The 6,378-nt window shown below is 50.2% G+C and overlaps 1 non-coding gene across 1 annotated transcript; it reads left to right on the forward strand.

The window, feature by feature from the left end:
- The first annotated feature begins 3,466 nt into the window (after positions 1-3,466).
- On the forward strand, positions 3,467-3,537 carry Trnag-ccc (transfer RNA glycine (anticodon CCC)). Its single transcript has one exon. It is a non-coding gene; the product is annotated as a tRNA-Gly (tRNA).
- Positions 3,538-6,378: the final 2,841 nt, after the last annotated feature.

Genomic DNA, 6,378 nt, shown 5'->3' on the forward strand with positions numbered 1-6,378 from the left:
GTCCCCTGAGGCCTTGTGCATTCATTTCTTTTGAGTACAAACCTAGTGAGGGAATTGCTGGGTCATGGGGCAGGTGTGTTTTAACCTTCAGGAGAAGCTAGCAAGGGTTTTCAGGATGTTTGCACTGTCTTACTCTCTCACCACAAGAGAAGATTCTAATTATTTTTATGTTTTCATTTTTGATACTTTGTTTTCTTTTTAGCCATACATGATGGTAGAGTGTTTTTTGCATATTACACATTCCTGGAGTGTAATTTTCCACCGTTGAGGTCGTACATGACGTGGACTTACACTGGTTGTGTATTCGTATGTGAACAAAGAAAACTTAGGTCCCATTCATTGTACTCTCCTCTGCCCATTCTCCTCCCTTTCCTTCATTCCCCTTTGTCTAATGCTATATATATATATATTTCACCTTCCTTTTACCCATTCATTTGTTGAAGGGTGCATTAGGCTGGTTTCATAGATTAGCTGTTGTGAATTGCTGTCAAATTGATGTGCCTCTGTCACTGTAGTATGCTGATTTTAAGTCCTTTGGATGTATACCAAGGAGTGGGATAACTGGGTCAAATGGTGTTTCCATTCCAAGTGTTCTGAGGAATCTCCATACTGCTTTCCAGAATGGTTGCACCAAATTGCAGTCCTGCCAGAAAAACATGAATGTACTTTCCCCCCCACATCCTCACCAACATTTGTTGTTACTTGTATTCATGATAATTGCCATTCTGACTGGAGCAGGAGGGAATCTCAAGAGAGGTGAAAGACCTCTCTTGTATGTCTTTTGGTAGTATGGCCATTTTGATCATATTAATTCTGCATGTCCAAGAACATGGGAGGACGTTCTTTCCATCTTCTAAGGCGTTCTTCAATTATTTTCTTTAGTGTCCTGTAGTTTTCATTGTAGAGGTCTAATGTATATGTATATGCATATACTTGGGAATCTCTATTTTTTGAAGATAGTTTTCCTAGTGCCTCTTTCAATTGATTCATCATTTATGTAGAGGACTGCAATTCATTTGTGGGTGTTAATTTCATATCCTGCTCCTTTGCTGGATTCATTTATGAGTCCTAGAAGTCTTCTGGTAGAGTTCTTTGGGTCTTCTGTGCATAGAATCATGTCCTCAGCAAACAAGGATAATTTGAGTTTTTCTTTTTCCCATTGGGAGAGAAGATACAAATTCTTGTAAGCTCATGTTTTTAACTATCTCTTAAAAGTGACCCATTCGGGTGGGTGTGTAAGGGTATATTACCATTATTTTCCCGAATGAGCAATGATATTGAGTTCCTTTCTGATTTCTTTTGGTTATGTAGAAATGTTGTTGGAGAGATGCTGATCAGTGTCTTTCCACCTCCCTTTCATTTTTCTTTTTCTTTTTTGTTACCAGGGATTGAACCCAGGGTGCTTTACCACTGAGCCTCCTCCCCAGCCCTTTTTATGCTTTAAATTTTGAGATAGGGGCTCACTAAGTTTCTCAGGGCCCTACTGAGTTGCTGAGGCAGGGCTCAAACTTGCCATCTTCCTGCCTCTAGTGTTGTTGGATTTCAGGCCTAGGTCCCCACACCCACCCTGTTTCCCCTCTTTTTTCATAACCTTTTACTTTTAGACACATTTAGATTTGTGAAAGATAGAGTAGACAGTACACAGGATTTCTCTACACTCCACACCCGGCTTCCCCTAGCCTTTAACATCTTACATTAGAATGATACCTTTGTCCCAAGTAAAGCATAAATACATTTGCTACTAGGAGTAGGATACACTCAGGAGATAATGGAAGACAAAGAAGGCCTTGCTCAGAGAAGCCACTGTCATGTGTCCTGAACTAAGGAGGATTGCCTTTGTCCTGTGCACCCAAGATCCAAGAAATATCTTAAATGCTCAGGGATATGGAATTTAGAACTGATATAGAAAAACATACAGTCATTTGAAGCAGAACAGTCTAGGTATAAAAGGCAGAAAGAGATTTAAGGACATGCAAAGAAATTAAAAAAAAAAAAAAAAAAAACAGGAACCACAGGATGAGGTGGTGAAAATGAGTCTAACTAGACCACGAATCCCCAACACAACTCCTGCCCATCAGAATAGACCTAGTTCACTCATTTTGAATATAAAAGCAAACTCCAGCTGTAGAAGTTAATCAGACAGAAAAAGATCAGACCATGAGACGGTGCCATTCTGTACCAGGCTGCTCTTAAGCACAAGGGTGAACACTGGACAAAAGCAAATGGCTGGCAGAAAGAGGAACCACATCCTATGGCTCCACCATCCACTGTTCCTCCCTGAACCAGCCTCTTGGGGGGCCAAAGAGGGTGTGGGGGAGGGCAGAATTCCTGGGAACTGTCCTTTATTGGCTCTTGTGTAAGTCTCTGTAAGACATGAGAATCTAAAGCAAGATTCAATCCTGGGTCCGTTCCAGGGATGCAGAAGGGAAGGAGAGAGGAGAGAAGCTCCATTACCACTCAGGTGCAGAGTCACCCAGGGACATAGCCAAGAGTGCAGCTGGGTTCTGAAGGTCTTTGGGGCAAACACCTGACATGGGTCTCAAGGTTGGGAGGATGGGGCTTGGGAGGCAGTGTTACAGGGTTGGGGCCTGGTGGGAATTGAGGCCCTGTGAAGACCCCTTCAAACAACCCTGAGTTTATGGAAGGGAAAGGAAAAGAGAAAGGGAGTACTGTCAGGCGAGAGAGGGAGTGGGTCCCCTCAGAGAGGAGAGGGACAGAGTGCCTCTCCTGCCTTCCAGGTTTATTGGGGATCCTGAGAGTCCCGCTCAGGTCCACCTCTTCACTTTTGACTGACAGTAGAATGGCATCAGACTGGCACGTCCCCTCTGCCATGACAACTCCAGGTCACTTTGGCCCATGCTGACAGTTTCTAAGTGGACCCTTGGCCATAAATTTTCACAGATTTTAAGATTAGAGGGATTATCCTTCACTCCCTGAGTTCTGCGCCCCGGCCTGTTGAAAGGGTCAGAAAAGCCTCCCCCTGCAGGGTACCTTGTGCTGCTTTTGTGGACTTCACCTCAGGCTGCGTTTCTCCTGCAGGGATGGCAGGCAATTCGCCGAGAAACTTGACAAATCCTGGCCATGAAAGTCAGGCAGGGCTGCAGGGAAACTGCTTCTGGAAAAAGAAAGCCTAGGAGAATCAGCACAGTGGAGCCTGTGTGTGGCATCATTCCCGGACCCTCGAGCTCCCACCACTGGTCAGCCCCTAGCAGCCGCCAGCCGGGGCAGGGCAGGGGCCATATAGATTAACAAGCGAGGACATGACCTTTCCGTAGATTCGCCGCAGATGAAGACCAGGGACCGAAAACGGGTGAATTTCTGCTGTTTTCCTCTAGCGGGTCTCCACCCGGTGGTCCAGAGCCCGCTGCAGACTTGGGCTTCTTGAAGCCAGTTGGTTTTCTTCATAGTGACGTCCGTATATTATTGCTTTCCGCGTCACCAGGATGGAGCAAGTCCTGTACCCCAAGCATTGGTGGTTCAGTGGTAGAATTCTCGCCTCCCACGCGGGAGACCCGGGTTCCATTCCCGGCCAATGCACACCTTCTCAGCGCAGCTGGGAGGCCCGCTTTCGCCTTCCCTCCCCTGGTCTCCAGCAAGTCTGGTCAGGAAAGACCACAAAGGCCAAGATCTCAGGGTCATTTCCCAATTGCCACACAGGAAGGGATCTCGGCAGGCACAGGCTGACTATGCAGTGTGGGTTTGCCTGTCCTCCTCTGCTCAGCAAACCCGTGCAACCCTTTTTCCTCGGATCTGGAGGCTCCTGCGCACGGATTCACTTCCTGCACTTGGACAGGTCACTGGGCCGCTTCTCCCTGCAGAAGGGGACCGGGAAGGGAACGCCCGACGGCAGCGCCACGGGACCAGTTGCGCACACCGCGCGGGAGGCGCGGAGCCCAGACCCACTCTCGCCGCGCGTTCTGCGCGTGGCCGCGGCCGGCCGGACAACAGCCCCTTGTGCCTGGTGGTCCCGGTCAAAGTCAGTCCGCGGCGTCTGCGGAAAGTTCAGGGTGGCCCAGGAGCGCGGGGAGGGGGACGCCCTTCTAATCCTCCTGCTTTCGCTCCCCCCCCCCCCCCGCCCAGGGACACCCTGCCTTCTGTGCAGAGTTTGGAACCCCTGCGGCTCTGAGCCCGGGACCAGCCAAGCTGCGTCCAGTCGGTGGACCCCGTCTGTTTTCACCGGCTCTTCGCAGAGTCCAAGTGCTGCCCACTCCAGAACACTGGCCAAGGGTCACCGGTCCTTTACTCTCTTGAATGGGCCTTAGGAAGAGCTCGGAGGGAGACGCCAGGACAACAGAACTGAGTAGGCTTCTCTCCTTTCTGTGTCCTCTGTCCTGTCTCTGAAGGTCATCCGCATGCACACCGAAGTGCATAATTGGTTCCAGTCTGCAGGCAACCCTCCTGCCCTGCTCCTTCTGCCCTCTTCCTCCTCCTCCTCCCTGCTCCTCCTCCTCCTTACCCTGCTGTTCCTGTCCCTGCCCTTCCTGCTCCTCCTGCCCCTCCTCCTCCTCCTCTACTCCTGCCTCTCCTCCTCCTCCTCTTGCCCCAGCTCCCCTGCCCCTCCTCCTCCTGGTCCTCTTCCTCCTCCTGCACCTGGTCCTCCTCCCAATCCTCTTCCTCCTACTCCTCTTTCACTGATCCTCCTCCCTGTCCTCTTCCACCAGCTCTTCCTCCTCCTCGTGCCCCTGCTCTCCTCCTGCCCTGCTCCTCTTCCCTGCTCCTCCTCCTGCTCCTCCTCCTCCTGCCCCTGCTCCTCCACCCTTTCTTCCCCTCTTCCTCCTCCTCCCTCTCTTCCTCCCTTTCCTCCCCTTGCTCCCCCTCCTCCTCCTCTTCCCCCACCATCCTCCTCCTCCTGCCACTCCCTCTCCTCCTCCTCTTCCCCCACCATCCTCCTCCTGCCACTCCCCCTCCCCCTCCTCCTCCTCCTGCCCCTGCTCTTCCTCCCCTGCTTTGCCCTCTTCCTCCTCCTCCCTTTCCTCCCCTTGCTCAACCTCCTCTTCCTCTTCCCTCCCATTCTCCTCCTCCTCCTGCCCTCCCCCTCCCCTCTTCCTCCCCCTCCTCCTGCCCCTGCTCCTCCTCCCCTTCCTTCCCACTCTTCCTCATCCTCCCTTTCCTCCCATTGCTCCCCATTTCTCCTCCTCTTCCCTCCATCCTCCTCCTCCTCTTCCTCCCTTTCCTCCCCTTGCTCCCTCTCCTCCTCCTCTCCCCCCCCCCCATCTCCTCCTCCTCCTCCTGCCCCTGCTCCTCCTCCCCTCCTCCCTTTCCTCCAACAGGTCCTGGGAGCCCTGTTTCCTTGCTGGGTGAATCATTCCTCCAGGGCTGATTTTGAAGAGGTGGTCTGCAGCCCAGGCTAGTTCAACACCCTGGGTCATTTCTCTGGTTTTGGTACTGTGCTAAAACTTGCCTATAAAACAGTTAAGAAGCTGTCCAGGGTTTGTATTTTGTGGAAGAGATTGTAGAGAAAATTGGCTATCACCTCTTTTTTAAGTGTCTGGTAGAATGAATCAAATTTACCTAGACCCCGGGCTCTGTTTTGGGAGGTTGTTCCTTGCAGATTCAATTTCTTTAATATGTGAGGACTTATGTGGATGGTCTGTGTGGCCTGTGAGCTTTGCTAGACTGTGTCATCGCAGGTGTCAGCATGGTGAGCAGAGAGTTGTTTTAATAGGCCTCTACTCTCCTGTCAAGGCCTGTGACATGAGTAGTTTGGCCCCTTTCCTTCTTCTGGATATTGGCAATCTGAGTCTTCCCATTGCTTGGTTATTCAGTGAGAAGTTGTGGATTTTGAGAGAGAATTTTTTTTTTAATATTTATTTTTTAGTTCTCGGCGGACACAACATCTTTGTTGGTATGTGGTGCTGAGGATTGAACCCGGGCCGCAGGCATGCCAGGCGAGCGCGCTACTGCTTGAGCCACATCCCCAGCCCAGGTTGTGGATTTTGGTTGATCATCAAGGAACTACCTTTTGGTTTCACTGGTTTTCTCTACACTTTCTCTTCTGTCCATTTCAGGACGTCTGATGTAATCTTGGTTTCTTTGGCATACCTGGGATTAAATCTGCTCTTCTGCTTAGAGTTCTTGAATGGAAGCTTAGATGATACTTTTGGATTTTTTCCTTGTTGGCGTGTGCACTCATTGCTGTGAATGCACCTGTGAGCATCGGCTTTGTTGTATTGCTGTTTATTTACTTGTTTACTTAACGGCATTAGAGGTTGAACCCGAAGCACTTTGCCACTGGGCTACATCCTGAACCCTTTTTTCACTTTTTATTTTGAGACAACTTCTCCCTAAATTGCTAAGGCTGTCCTTAACTTGGAATCTTCCTGCCTCAGCCACTCAAGTGTCTGGGGTTACAGGAGCACCACTGGGCCTGACTCTATT

The sequence above is a fragment of the Urocitellus parryii genome, chromosome 11 (assembly GCF_045843805.1).
Source record: "Urocitellus parryii isolate mUroPar1 chromosome 11, mUroPar1.hap1, whole genome shotgun sequence".
Classification (NCBI taxonomy): domain Eukaryota; kingdom Metazoa; phylum Chordata; class Mammalia; order Rodentia; family Sciuridae; genus Urocitellus; species Urocitellus parryii.